At 33.8% G+C, this 15280-nt stretch overlaps 1 long non-coding RNA gene across 1 annotated transcript; it reads right to left on the bottom strand.

The window, feature by feature from the left end:
• Positions 1 to 560: 560 nt before the first annotated feature.
• On the bottom strand, positions 561 to 14758 carry LOC121830502 (uncharacterized). Its single transcript, XR_006073721.2, has 3 exons — positions 14711 to 14758; positions 2736 to 2847; positions 561 to 963 (listed from the first exon to the last, which is right to left on the bottom strand). It is a non-coding gene; the product is annotated as an uncharacterized LOC121830502 (long non-coding RNA).
• Between the last annotated feature and the right edge of the window lie 522 nt (positions 14759 to 15280).

Below are 15280 nucleotides of genomic sequence, written 5' to 3'. Positions count from 1 at the left end.
CAGATAAATGACCCAAATTTTAATCATAATATTTTCTATGAAAATTGGTCCTTAATAAAATCCATTTGCTTTGAATTACTATACCAATTGAATCAGAAGAAAAATAATCTTTATCATAGAATTCCCCAAGCTTTGGGTTGTGATCAACTAAATGTTTTTGAATGTAAAAATTCAAATTAAACTGAACCTTGAATAAGAGATGAGTTATATCTGAGTATTGACTGCTCACACAAATCAGGTAAACCACCTCTGATACAGAATATTACAATGTCACACTTATGGGATTTGGAGTTTTAGCTACTTTCGTAGATATTGGGACTTAAAAATTGATACCGTCATTATTTGTTGAAATTATGAAATATGATATTGCATGGATTATTCTTAATCATTGATCATGTAGCAAATTGAGTCTCTAGTCAAAATGTGATTGTTTATTACTTTTAATATTATTGTGAATATTCATACTTGAAACTGATATTTTTTAAAAAACAACAAAACTTTTCATTTCATTGAAAAGATGATAGAAATAAACAAGAAACAAATCATTTAGATTTATCCCATTAAATAAAATATATAATGAAATTCCTTCATTATATGAAACTATATACTTAAACAAAGGTGATTAACTATAATTTTTCTTGAAATCTTGTAAGATCCCATTTGTTCTGTTCTTCCTGTTTTGAATAGTTATTAAATAGCAATAGTTAATAAAATATAATCAATATATATAGTCTTATTCCTATTATATATGTCTTCTGGTATGAGTTTTCACAGGTTGTGGCTTTCATACCAACACTGAGTTACTGATGGCATTCTTTTATTTCTTGATCATCTTTTTAGCGTTGATAGCAGTAGTCTTTATTTCATTTCTGACATTGATTTTTATTCCTCTTATTCTTTCTCCCCTGTCCACTTTCTGTCTTCTTAGAATGTGATGTTTCATAGATTTTCGACTTGATTTAACTGAAGGGAAGAATAAACAACAGCCACTGGGTAATTAGTAAATGTTGGGGAATGACTTTGAGGAAAGGTCAAGAGAAAGTAGATCATTAGATTCACTTAACACGTGGGTTAATATCATGACAGATTAGTGAAGTGATGGATGGCATTGTCAGCTGTTCTGAGAGTGGTAGGAGTGACAGCCTAGTTTGAAGAAGTAGCTTGTTGGGGTTATGTCTTGGGGGTATAACTTTCTCTGTATTCTTACCTTGCTGGCTCTGCTTCCTGTCCACCATGAACTAACCTTATTAGCATTGTTTTATTTTATTCAACCATGCCCTCCACCATGAACTAACCTTATTAGCATTGTTTTATTTTATTCAACCATGCCCTCCCACCACAATGGAACTAAAAGCATCTGCAAAATAAATAATGCCCACACCTGTATAATAAAGTATTTGGGCCATACTAATTCAGGCAGACTAGATCAGAGAACTAGATTTTGGTTTTGCTTTTCTCTAGTTATTTCCTATTTTCAACTTTGTTGATTTCTGATTTTTAAAGAACAGTTGAGACAATAATCACACTATTCCTTTCCTCCCTCCAAACTCTCCGTGTACCATCCACTTGCTCTCTTTCAAATTCATGACTTGCTTTTTGCTTTAATTATTGTCACATGTATCTTTAGAAAGATATATTTTATTAATTCTTTGAGTAATTCATATAAGTATACAGTGTACTTTGATCACTCCCAACTTCTTGGAATTTACTCTCATCTTCTTCGGATTTGGTTTGCTCTTGTAGAGTTCAAAAGTGGTTGATATTCAACATGTCTTTTCTAATATATGCCTTCATTGATATAAATTTCCTTTCAATGGGGCTTTAATTACATATTTTGATTTAATTCTATACATTTTGATATTTTGTATTCTTATTTTCCTTGTACAAAGTTTTGACTGATAAAATTGAGCTAATAATACCATCTTTATTATTATTTTTATTGACTTAATTTTTTTTCCTAATATTTATTTCCAATCATTTCATCCTTATGTTTCTTGAAGAGTTTCATGTGATATTTGAGGTTTTGCCTCTCTTTTCTTAGCATACAAGTATTTTCCTCTTGCTCTTTTTTTTTTGGGGGGGGGGGTTTCAAGACAGGGTTTCTCTGCGTAGCTTTGCGCCTTTCCTGGAGCTCATTTGGTAGCCCAGGCTGGGATCTTTTTATTGATTGATTATATTACACCTTTTCTTTCCTGTCTCTGCAAATCAGTTGGTCTATCTATCTATCTATCTATCTATCTATCTATCTATCTATCTATCTATCTATCTCTATCTATCCATCTATCTATTTATCTACCTATCTACTATCTATCTATCTTACATTTTGGAGTGATGCTTAGTGTTTATAATATACATATACAACTAATTCTACTTTCAAATAGCATTATCCTATTTTTTTTGAGTATTGTGCATTCCCCATAACATAAAATAACCTTTCTGTTTGCCCTTTGTTTCTATTTCCATGATTTGTTGATTTCCACAATAAATATAAATGAATGTATACATATAAAATTGATACATCGATTTTAGTGAATGACTCTTTTAATGAATATACTTGAAAGGAAGTTAGGATTAAAAGATAATAGACAAATTGTGCATCAAATTAAAAACTTGCTTTGTCAGTGATCTGAATGAGAGAATAAAAAATTAAATAGCTATTGGAACATGCAAAGAACACTCAAAACAAATCATGCACAGATAAGAATAAGCAATACAATTAGAAACTGGACACAAACCATAATGGAGCTCCTCATCAAAGATGTTGGTGGATAAATGAAAAGATGTTCATCATCATTTTTCAGGAGGACAGCACAAACAGAATCCTGGTGCAATATCAGAACATACATGCTAAAATCAGTAAAAGAAAAAGTAGATTACAATGCAAAATGTTGATAAGAATGTTGAAAAAGTAGATCCTAACCAGTGCCTGTTGGCATGTAAAAAGTTACTAACAGTCTGTAAAATACCTGCATTTCTTTTAAGCACTAGACATAAGCTTACTGAAGTCTTAAGTTATTAGGTCTCAGCAATAGCATCCTGGTGTATTTATTTCAGAAAGTCAGTAATTTATGTCCACATAAGCAACTACTGCTCATTTTTACAATTAACTTCATTACTATTACACATAAAGTAAAAATAACAAAAATATCCTTTGATAATTGATTGTATATATAAACTGTGGCACACATATGTCATGGATTTCCATTCATCGGTATAAAGGATGAACCATTGATATATGCAACCACATGGTTAGTTGTCTAGATCCAAAAGAGATTTTTTTTTAAAGGACATTGCCCAGTTGACAAAAGAATTAACTAGTGGCTCCCGTGGGTTAAAGACAGTGAAAATGAGGATTTGATTGATAAAGACTAGCCCCAAGAGATCTTTGTGTCAATGCAGTGGTTCTGCATTTTAACATGAATCTGCATGGATCAGAAGATGCTATGTAACTATAACTGCACACATCAATGCCCGATTCATGGTTTTAATTTTAATGATAACTAAAGAAGCTATAATTTTGAAACACCTAGGTAGAATAAATAACACCTCCTCATAATACCTTTATACATTCTCTCAAGTCTGAAATTATTCAAGAACATTTTTAATGAAAATAGTTTTAATTCAATATACTCTCATTATGATTTTAGATACTTCCCACTTCCTGACACAGCCAAATCCACACCCTTTGTTTCTATCTTCATTAGATAATAATATGTATCTAAAATAATAATAATAATGATAACAATGATAAAAATAATAAAGTAAAATTAGATAAAATAAAAAACAAATAAACCAGAATAGGACAAAACAAACAGAAGAAAAAAGTCCATAGAACACACTCAAGAAACACATATAGGCAAAGAGAGAAACACACATGTTTACACACACAGAAATCCATTAAAAACAGACCAGAAACCATAACAAAGGACCTGTTTAAAAAAGAGGGAAAAAAAAGCAAAATAAATAAACAAATAAATAAAAACGTGAGAAAGTATTGTAAGGCAAAGAACTTCAAGAATATTTTTAAGTGACTGAAAAAAGATAAGAATCTCTAATTTATCACCTGAAAAAACCTTGTTAAACTTCTTCTGAAAAACAAAACAAAAAACGTCCTTCTAAAGAACAAGCCAGTAATGACAGTGATTCATCAACTGTGGTTTATAACACACCGAATTAGGAGCAATAAAATCTAATATGAATTTTGTATTGCACAGTGTGATGGTGTAGTATGTTAAATCAAATTTTATATGACTGGTTATTTTACAATCCAATTTTAGGCAATATTCATAATGCACTGAGGCTTACAATATTTCAGGCAAATTTTAGTCACCATTTTATTGCCTCTACTTTACATATAACTGAACAATCCAATAGGCTACATAAATTTTTGTAGAATAGAATACAAATCTGAGGCACATTGAGAAGACTTAATTCAATTATTCGTTAAGTCATAGTCACTGTTAGTTTCCACATGGAAAATCATACACAAATTTGTGTTTACTCTATATAAGTAAGTCATATGTGATGACATGAAATAGATCCTTTATATAACATTACTGGAAAATATTGCCCCCAAACTCCAAAGTTGGGAAATTTAGCTAATTCTCATGTTAAGCAGCTTTAGGACTGGGATTAGATTGGGTTTCTTCTTTCTGCTGAAGGTGCTCGTCTCCCCTATGCTGTGATTAGACTTCAGTGAGAAAGTTGAGCTTGGCTCCAGTTGACTGCCTACAAAGACAATGACAACCTGTAACTTCTCTGAAATCCCTGATATACTCCTCACTCCAGCAAATGCTCAAAGAGCAGACTTAGAAACCTCCTTACTAGGGAGCCTAGCAATCATCTGTGGAATGATGATAATTTTACCAACTTCTTTTTTGTATTCTCAGAAAAAATAAATCTCAGATTGATGATAACTAGTCTTTGGAGGGCCTGGTGGTGGTGGTGCAGCCTTTAATCCCAGCACTCAGGGGCAGAGCCAATTGGATCTCTTTGAGTTCAAGGCCAGCCTGGTCTACAGTGCAAGATCCAAGACAGACACCAAAACTACACAGAGAAAACCTGTCTCAAAAAAACAAAAAAACAAACAAACCAAAATTAGTCTTTGGAAAAAATAATTACTAACATTCATTTAGAAAATGAGATTGGTTTACTATAGCATGCATTAGATATTTATTTTTATGGTGAACTGCCAAAGCAAAAGTCCATCTCAGGTACTTCTAACTTCTGAATGTGAATGTCTTTCATATTGCATAACTCAGATCATCTGATAAGTTTATCCTATGTCGTTTTTAACAAACAAGTCCAGTCTTTGATTTTTGTCATCTTTACACCTAACCTTGATATTAAGAATATTCTCACATAGTGATGCTGTACATATAAATGCTCCATGAATAAACCTCTTACAATTTTTTTGCCCTTTGCATATTATAGTCTTTTAATTCTAGTCATATCAAGCTACTGATTTTTGTTATTTTGGCTTTGGTGTTTTCATCATCTAATCTCTGACTACATATATTTTTCAAATTCATCCTTGTGGTCTTCCAAAATTTTTTTTAGCTTATCAGGATTGTTAGTTTCCTGTGAAACTATTTTTTTCCTCAACCAACCAGATGTTGCTCGGATTTGTTGTTTAATTATTCAGTGTCCATATAACTCTATATCCCATTCATCAGAAATACCTTCAACACTCATCCCTTGTCTTTCTTTTCATTACAATAACTCAAGGAATTCAGCAATATAAATAATTCATATATTCACAACTTTAGTTAATAAGTATATAGTTTACTATTTTAGTGGTAAAACAAATTGGTAATTTGTTTGAATAAAATTCATCAAGTCTGGAAAACTCTTTAATTCCATGCCACATTTTTAGTTGATTTTTATTTCTTGATTTTTCTTTTACTGTTTTGTGTATTTTAGATACTTCTCTCAGGTATGTATCTGGCAATGATTTTTTCTTATTCTATCACCTGGAGTATCCTTTCTTACAGGTTGGTGATTATTTTATGTGTCGTTGGTTATTATTCTGTCCAATTTCAGACTCCATAATAATCCCCTCATAAATTCCCTACCATTTCTCTCTTTAGTATAAACTGTAAGAGGGCATCATCTACATAGTTTCTTCCTTTATAATTCAGGGTTTATCCAATTTCCCCCAATATATTACAGTTAAATATGTCTGCAAAAATATAGATTTGCATTTACTCCCATTGTATCAATGACATCAACTCAATAGACGTTTATGTATGTATAAATTACCTTCTCTACAAAAATCTTTTGCAAGTTTTATTTCTATCCTACAAAGGATTTTGAAGATTCAATTACTAATCTTCTGTTGCACTTTATTACCTCTGACTGTCATCCCCACATACTTTCAAAAGAGACACTATTTTAATTTCCTACAAATTCTCCACCTCCAGTATTAATTCATGATACTATTTTTCTTTATTTATTTCACTATCTCTTCACTGAATCTCCACTATAGAAATCATCAAACATTTTGTAATTGGAAATTTAATGAAAAGTTTTCTCTTTCCAACCACAGTATTGTCTTAGACTTCTAGACTTGCTCTTTTGCTTTCTGTGGTTCCTTCTTATTGGCATACTCTTAGTACATTTCCCAATTCTTGTATATAAACACTAGTGTTTCATAAGAGTTTCTTTTGTACTTGTATGTTTTGATGACATTATATATATATATATATTATATAATTATATGTATTTTAATTATATATTATATATAATTACATAAATGAGATAATCAGGGAGATAAATTATTTTTGATTATCTCATTACACGTTTATGGTCTGAATTACAATCTACTTGTTGGTGACTCAAACATCAGAGCTCTTTTCTTTTTACTGAAATTTTTCTATGGAAGAGACTTAATATATTATTAAAATTTATATCTTCAGTGAGCTTATTTCAGTGGCTAAGACAATGAGTCAGAACTCTATACCCTGGGCTTAATTAAAAGATTTTTCAGCCGGGCGGTGGTGGTGCACGCCTTTAATCCCAGCACTCGGGAGGCAGAGGCAGGCGGATCTCTGTGAGTTCGAGGCCAGCCTGGGCTACCAAGTGAGTTCCAGGAAAGGCGCAAAGTTACACAGAGAAACCCTGTCTCGAAAAACCAAAAAAAAAAAAAAAAAGATTTTTCTATCCTCTGTTATATGAGGTTAGGCATATTACTTATCTATATTTAAATTTCTTCATTTTTTAATGTGAATGAAAACGATAGCTCTCTACTAATGCTGTTGAAAAAAATTTTCATTTTTATTTATTTATTTTTTTCTATTATCAGTTTGATACAGTACAAATTCTTATCCTAATAGTGAAATGTTTCACTGAGGCTTGCCCAGTAGTTGAGTAAAACCAAAACTTATTATAAGCCATAGTCATCCAGGGTCCCCCCTGCTATGTAGCCTCCCTGGTTCTGTGGGTTGCAGTCTGATTGTTCTTTTCTTTATATTTAGAATCCACTTATGAGTGAGTACATACCATGTTTGTCCTTCTGGGTTTGGGTTACCTCACTCAGGATGATATTTTCTAGTTCCATCCATTTGCCTGCAAATTTCATGCTGTCATCGTTTTTCTCTGCTGAGTAATACTCCATTGTGTATATGTACCACATTTTAGTAATTCATTCTTCAGTTGACAGGCATCTAGGTTGTTTCCAGTTTCTAGCTATTACAAATAATGGTGCTATGAACATAATTGTGCATGTATCTTTGTGGTATGATGAACATTCCTTGGGTATATGCCCAAGAGTGGTATGGCTGGGTCTTGAAACTGAGAAGCTTTTGTAAAGCAAAAGACATGGTTAATAAGACAAAAAGACAGCTACAGAATGGGAAAAGACCTTCACCAACCCCATATCTGACAAAGGATTGATCTCCAAAGTATATAAAGAACTCAAGAAACTAGACATCAAAATACTGAACAATCCAGGTCCTTCTGGCTTTCAAGGTCTCCTTTAAGAAATCGGGTATTATTCTGATGGGTTTGCCTTAATAAGTCACTTGGCCTTTTTCCTTTGCTGCTCTTAATATTCTTTCTTTATTCCAAACATTTAGTTGTTTTATTATTATGTGGCAAGGAGATGGGAATGGGAGTTGGACTGGGGGGAGGGGGGTGGCAGGAGAAGGGAGGACAGGGGAATCAATCCATGGATGATATGTAAATTAACTTAAATTATAAAATAAAAAAATACTATGCTGCAATGCACGTTTCTGTGCATGGAGATCATAGAAAAATCTAGATGATAGGAGAGATATTTCAGTAAAATCTTGATAATTATGGTACCAGTTTCCTTCAATGTTGATTATTTAGTCCTGTCTGGCATTATTGTTGGCCTACTTTAATGATAACTATTAAGTATAATATCTGCCTTGACCAGACAATGCTGAGCAAATCTATGGAATGTAGCTCCACTTGTAAAACCGGTCATGACCTTCGGCTTTTTAAATATTCATTATAAGAACTTATGGTCATTGTATTATGGTAACTGATAATTACTTAAAGCTTGTTATTCTTCCTTTATAGCTTGACTTTAGAGAAAATAACCCTATGCTTTCCCATTTGCTCTTACGTAAAAATCTATTGTTACCACACTTTTTAGTACTTCTTCACCATGGAACCTGATTTTAATTGTGTATGTTCTTAATTCTGGTAATAATTATGTGCGATTCCAGGCTAGTCTTGGCATGACCTCAATTCTTAGCTACTACTTCATTCATTCTCCAGAGCTTCTTCACAGATGATTCACTACTACATGAAACCAGTAGGTTTAAGAATGTAATGTTACAAAAAGATGTTAGATGCAAAATACTGCTTTGAGAAGGGCTACATTGACAGGAAGTAAAGAGCAATTGGCATCTACCTGCTATCAGAATATGGATTTTGTTTATTCAGAATGGTAGGATGAGAACAAAACAGACTTCAGGAGTAGCAAATGTCTGTTCCATGGTTAAGGCCTGAATACATGGTAGGTCTATCAAAAATCCTTGTTGCTCTAAGACTTTGGCAGCCTTTGGGGAAATAATTATTACTATTTCCATTGTTAGAGAGGAACACTGTGGTCCATCCAGAAAGGCTGATATGTTGTGCAAGTTAAAAATTACTTATGAGTATAGCTAAGACTGGATCCACATCTTCTGCCTCCAGGATCCAGAAACAAAATCACTCAGAGCAGTGATATAAACCTGGCAAGCAGAGCTCTGCAGAACTCAATAAAGGAGATTCACTGGGCTTTTCAAATAACCCATAATGTCATTGTGGAAGGTTTTCCTGTGCCTTTGTATTCCATCTTCATTGCAAATGCTTTACTTAGATTCTAATCATAGAATTTAATTCATAAAGGTGAAAGGAAAATAAAATGCACACAAAGACTGTGTTCCAACTAGCCAGCATTTCAAATAAAATAGAAAAGTATTTACATAAAGCATTATATTATCACATTAATATAAAATACATAAAATACATTGTAAGACTCAAATTGTTAAAACTAACAATTTTACTTGGAAATCTTAAATAACTGCTACAGATTTCCATATTTATATCAGCTTTAATAACATGTGTCACTATGTGACTACCAGGTATGATGAGCAAATTTTTATGCATAACTTTCATTAATATAAAAATAAGAAAGTACTACTTTGGAGAACAAAATTTATTATACACACTTAATTGCATATCATGTATCAACATAAACTAGAAATAAACTACTGAATGACTTTATTTGTTTAAATGCTCGGGATTGAATCTAAGGTCTCAGACACGATAAGCATGTATTCTACCACTGAGTTGTCTTTGCAACTCCTGAAATGTTTTATATGTATATTTAAGACAAACATGTAGAGTGAACATATCCTTCAAACAAATAAACTGAATTAACTGATAAAACAACAAAGTGATATGCCATAAAATAAATTTCGTAGACTAATATATGATTTAATCTAACTGAATGACTTTCAACTATTCATCACTAACATGGGAAAAGAAACACTTTGCTAACATACACCTGCAGTGAGTCCTTTTGACAAAGAATTCTTTGCTGATATCCTACATGAAAGGATTACAAATATTATGAAAGGGCTGGGGATTTAGCTCAGTGGTAGAGCACTTGCCTAGAAAGCACAAGGCCCTGGGTTCGATCCTCAGCTCAAAAAAAAATAAAATAAAATAAAATAAAAACAATACAAATATTATGAAAGCTTCAAAACATCTAAATATTCAGTACATATGGATAACCCAGGGTCTGGGGATTTCACTATGTCCAGCATGGTATATCTAAGGGAAAAAAATCTACATACACTATACTCTTATGTCTGTTAACTTTATTCCTCTAAGACAAAACTATCTACACAGCTACAGCTCTGTCAGGCATTCAGGGCAGGAATGACTCTAGATGCACCAAGCTCCTTATCCAACTACTTTATTTCTCTGGGGTGAAATCCTGTCTCCATAGCTTCAGTTCCATCCTGACATCCAGTTCCCCTTTGTCCTCTCTTTCACTGTTCCCTCAAAGTACTGCTAACCACTAAGCTCTTATGCTTCCTGCCTCATATTCATCCTCTGTTTCTTCTCCCTCCATTTCTACTTGCTCTTTACTCCTGACTCAAGAGTTCTGCCTTACCATCTACATTACCTCTGCGTTCTTCTCTTCTCCCTGGTCATACCATTCTGTCTGTCTCTACAGAAATGTCTGTTCCTTCTCCCCCTGACCACAAGGTTCTCTGCCTCCTCAGGAATGTTGCTCCACCCTACCTTCCACCTTGACATGTAAAAACCTCTTTTGTTCTCAGTCAGTTGCTTGGGAGAGCCACTAGGCATCAAGGCAAGGGGATGGTCTGAGCTTCATTTCCACAAGAAGCAAAGCTATGTATTTCCAGCCCTTGTCTCCTAGGCTCAGTGAGGGAGTTAGTTACCAAGAAGTTCAGGTCTGAGGAGCTGGGCTGTTAGCCAAATGGTCTGGAAACATTTGGACACACAAGAATTTCATAGCAGAAGACAGCTGAAATATTAAAAGCTGGATAACACCAAATATTCACAATAAATGGCTTACCTTTTGACAGACCCTTGGCTGGTCAAAGTATAGCTTTAATACAGATCTGAATCTGTATAATATGTTCTTGTGGCCCAACACAAGAACACCAAAAAAAAAAAAAAAAAAAACCCTAAAATGAATAATGTGGGTTATATCAGCACATGCACTATTGAGCCATTGGTTTGAATATTTATTTGATATTAATTATGACATATTGAATCATTATAAAATATAGCTTCCTATGTAGTTGCTCTTATATTGCAAGGGTATTCAAAATCATTCTAAAATAACAAAATGATGTTAAATTAATTTTAGTACATATGGTATAAGACCAAAATGAGCCATCTTAGAAATAAGACCAAAATGCTTTCACCCTAAAATTGAGGCCTAAGATTTCTCCTTTTGGGAATAGGCCATTAGTTACTGAAACCAGTCAGTTCAGATTCCAGAAATTAGGAAGTATAAAAGTACTGAGTCACAAGGTAGTCATGAGGTAATGCCTGCCAGACTATGGAATGTCCTTTCCCTGGTTTCCAGGGTAACTGACCATAGAAATGCCCCCACCTGAGGGCAGCCAATGAGAAATGGTGGCAGGAACCACTCCCTTAGAAATAATTTCTAGAAGTCCCTAGAAGCAAGCCAATCAGAATTGTACCTGTACTAGCACCCCTAAATGATGTAACCTTGTAATTTTCCCTTTAAAACCTGAGCTTGCAGATAGGTGGGCACTTCCTCCAACCTCCACTGCGTTGGATTGGATGTATTGGACAAAGTCCCTGCCTAGGCTTGTATTGCTTTTGGATATCCAGAATTAAACCTTGCTTTTGCATTCTGGCATGCTCATCTTTGGTGGTCTCTCTGGGGGTCACGATCTGGGCACAACAATGGAAACACAAAAGAATCAAGATAATCAAAACAATCCTGAACAATAAAACAATACAGTAGATATCATCATCCTAGATATCAAGTAAAGTAATACTATAGAGCAAATATAATCAAAACAGCATTATACTGCCTAAAACAGACAAACTGACTAATGGAATAAACTTGAGGATCCACAAACAAGCCCACAATTCTAAAGCCACCTGATTTTTGACAAATAAACTAATAATATACAATGGAGAAAAATGACCATCTTCAACATACAGTACTAGTAAAACTAGATAATTACATGTAGGAGAAGGAAACTAGATCCTTATCTCTCACCCTGAACAAAGCTCAATTTCATTGTATCAAGGAACTCAACATAAGACCTAGTGCCATGATTCTGATTAAAAAAAAAAAAAAAAAAAAAAAAGGCAGGGAATGTATTTGAAGTTAGAAGAGGAAATAACTTGGTAAACCTGACCCCAATAAAGTACATATTAAGACTAACCATGAAAAATAGAACATCATTAAACAAAAAGTTTCTGTACAGCAAAATATATTATCCAGTGAGTAAAGAAGCAGGCTAAAGAATTGAAAAAAAAATATTCACCAGCTATACATCTGACAGTCAATATCTGGAACATATTAAAAACTATATTAAAAATCCTACAAAGCAGCAATTTTATTTTTTAAAAAAGGGCATGGAACTAAACTAAGAGTTCTTAAATGATAAAATATAAATGACTGAGAGTTGTTTAAAAATATGTCTAGTGTCCTTAGGTAACAGGGAAATGAAAATTAAAACTATTCTGAGATTTCATCTAAATCTAGTCAAAATGGTTAAGATAAAGAACAACATTTTTCAAGTGTAGGAATGGATACGGGAAAGGGATTTACTTGCTTACTGCTGGAGAGATTGCATACTGGTGTAGCCACTATGGAAATCAGAATGTATATTCTTCAAAAGTTAGAAATAAAGTCTCTCTTAAATGACAGGAGTTGGAAATGAAATTCACATACAAAAGTACAGTGGATCCAGGTCTCAACTAATGAGTATTTTAGTGTAATAACAAAATAACTAGATTATTCTTTAGCGTAGAATTTCCATAGCTTGATTCAAAGCATATGGACAGATCAGTTTAGAGAAATAGGTTCAAATAAGTAAGGAGTGATAAAATATTCTTTTTTTAAACTTAATTTTACACAATGGTAATTTTTGAGAATTCTATCTAGAAAAATATGTTGCTTTGTGAAAAAAAACAAACAATAACAACGACAAAAAAGGAGTGAATGACTACAAGGTAAGAATGTTTTCCTGACACAACATGGTAGATGAAAACATTAACTCACAGTAGTAGCAACAACATGGACAAGACCTGTGCAATTTAAATTCAGGCAGAATGTCAGCACTGGGGTTAGGATAGGGTGGGTAGGCATGAGATCTTAGCCTTAGATAAGACTTATTGGCTATTTATAGCTTCTGGAAAAAGGAGGGTTAGTTTTAAGGATGTTGTCCCTGGTGGGTTGACCATGCTCTGTTGGAAGGCCACACTCCAAGGGTGTATGAGCAGCTAGAATTGGACTCATTGCTTTTGAAAAAATTGAAAACACATTGGGAGGGTAGAGAAATGTGGGATCAGATTCATTATGAAATACTCAAGTATTTAATTTAAAAATAAAATAAAATGTAAATACTAATTTAAATATTACTTTGTAACAAATTTTCCTCAAATCCTCAAAGTATTGGATAAGTAAAGAAAAAATTACCATATTTCATAAAAAATAGGATATGAGTACATTTTAAAAGTAATTCTTCTAAATACAGGAAAATATGAAAAAAATTGAAGAATGTCTTGGAGGCATAAATGCCATGCTAGAATAATTGCCCCTTATGAAAGTGAATATTTCCTTAAAAAACTTAAAATGTTTTGGGCTTCTGAAGTATATAGCCATGGAGAAACAGGTAGTTGAGAAAGACTGTTATTCATGCTCAGACTCACAAAAGAAGAGGTTAGAGGACACATATTCCCATGTTATCTTAACATTTAATATCAAAGGTTTTTTTTATTAGTTAGTTTATTTTGTTTTTGTTTGCTGCAGGCCACAGGAATATATCATAAGAACTCAGCTGGTTATGGTAAAGTCACTACCTGGAGGGATCAAGGAATTCCTCCAGAGGAAGCCAAATTCCAAGGAGCTCTTGGTGTTATTTGGCTGTTATATATTAGCTGTCTTCTGTTATGAAAATCATATGTGCTTTCATAGTTTTCCGAATTGACTTTTCCCTAAGAAGGGCTAACAGTGTGGACTGATCACTCTCTGGACATACACATTCAAGGTATTTGGAGAACAGCATCAGGAAAGGCTTTCTCTGGAATCAGTTATCTCCCTTAACCACTCTCAAGGGCTAACAGTAATAACAAGTCTCCTGATTTAAGGTAAATTCCACAAGAAGACATTACCTAGGTTAGGTGGACGTTAAGTAATAACTTTACACAATTTAGCTCCAACCCTCCTTTATTACAGCCATACTAACTTTATAGACCTTCAACTCCTTACCTAACCACTTCTAGGAATATTTAGATAACTTTCTGTGCTGACAGTTATGCTCAGCCAAGTCTCCCTATAATTATCATTGGCAGTATCTGGCCAGGTCCATCCCGAGATGGAGGAAAGTACCTTATTAGAGATACCTCTGTACTCTCTAAGAACAGACTTAAGCATCCAGGCTACCTGTTTGAGAAGGCCTGACAGATGTGCCAATTAAGCTTAACTTCCTCCTTTCCCAAATCTTACCTCCAGTTGCAGATCTCCCTTTAACTATCACCAGAGGCATGTACCTGTACACAGGTTGCCTAGCGACTGAGCACACCTTCCCCCACCCTGCAGAAAAAAAAATGGCAGCTAGCTTGAACAGATAGGAGCCACAGGAAAAAAGAAGGGAGTTTTATTTTCTCCCATTGACCTAGCAACTTATTGAGTCTTAACATTTTCTACTAATCCCGGTTAACACTATAGTTGAGCACATAAGATCCCTCTTTTTAGATATTAACAGAAGTTAGCCTTTAGTTAATTCATTTTCCCATTGGTCACTTCCGTTTGGGGTTGCAAATGATAATTAACAGGTATTGCCTCTCTATGTGATTCTTATCACCTCTCCATTTGACCCTGGAAGCCTGGTTTTACACTGCTAAGGGAATACTGCTTGAAAGTGTACATATATACCAGGACTTCCAGGGCACAGGGGAACGGAGAAGAGAAAAGAGAATGGAATAACTAGATGGGTAAGAACTTGAGAGGAACAAACTAAGATGGGGAAGAACTAGATTAAAGGGCTAGAAGAGAGTAGAGGAATGAGATGGAAGA

Source organism: Peromyscus maniculatus, chromosome 6 (assembly GCF_049852395.1).
Source record: "Peromyscus maniculatus bairdii isolate BWxNUB_F1_BW_parent chromosome 6, HU_Pman_BW_mat_3.1, whole genome shotgun sequence".
Lineage (NCBI taxonomy): Eukaryota > Metazoa > Chordata > Mammalia > Rodentia > Cricetidae > Peromyscus > Peromyscus maniculatus.
Note: the sequence above shows the minus strand (reverse complement) of the source record. Positions and strands in the feature narration are given on the sequence as shown.